Consider the following 722-nt stretch of genomic DNA (forward strand, 5'->3'; position numbering starts at 1 on the left):
CAGCTGTAGATTGCTCTAGAACTGGGAGTATCACTAGAAAAATTGGAGAGGTGAAAAGTTGATATTTAATCTGAGCATTAAAAAATACCATTATGTCATACCTCCAGAAAATCTGTAGCATGGCCGCATAGAAGGTAGTTAGTACACTCATGTTGCGCCTTTTATAAAAATCATAATCATACATATATATTTACATAATTTATATCCAACTGCCTCAAAATGGTAATCTACTTTCAAATTTCATAATGTATTCTCTCAAATCAAAATCAATCAGGACAATATTCTGAAAATCAAGTGGAATAATTAATGAATTATTGCTAAAAATAGGATAAATGGGTATTGGGGGAGATTTCTTCATGAACTAGAAATCCAAGTTCAGTTGACATTAACCAAAGACTCCAATCATCCCTCCAAAATTTTAGTTAAAACAAATCAGAAACCTAAAGAGTTATTTAAAAAGTTGCTATGGAAAATCACTGAACATCAATTATAGTGGAACTTTTAGCAATAACAATAAAGCAAAAATATAGTGGAAATGCTGGATTGTCACTGTTAAAACAATTCCACAAGAAAACCGTTAACGTAGGGCACTATTACAGCATTCACTACAAGAAGCTTTTCATAAAGCAGGAACAAAACCTGGCACAAGTACATTTCTGGCAACAACAAGATAAAACAATTTTTTTTTTTTTTTTTTTTTTTTGAGACGGAGTTTCACTCTT

The sequence above is a fragment of the Sapajus apella genome, unplaced genomic scaffold (assembly GCF_009761245.1).
Source record: "Sapajus apella isolate SASKATOON/1434 unplaced genomic scaffold, GSC_monkey_1.0 scaffold12, whole genome shotgun sequence".
Lineage (NCBI taxonomy): Eukaryota > Metazoa > Chordata > Mammalia > Primates > Cebidae > Sapajus > Sapajus apella.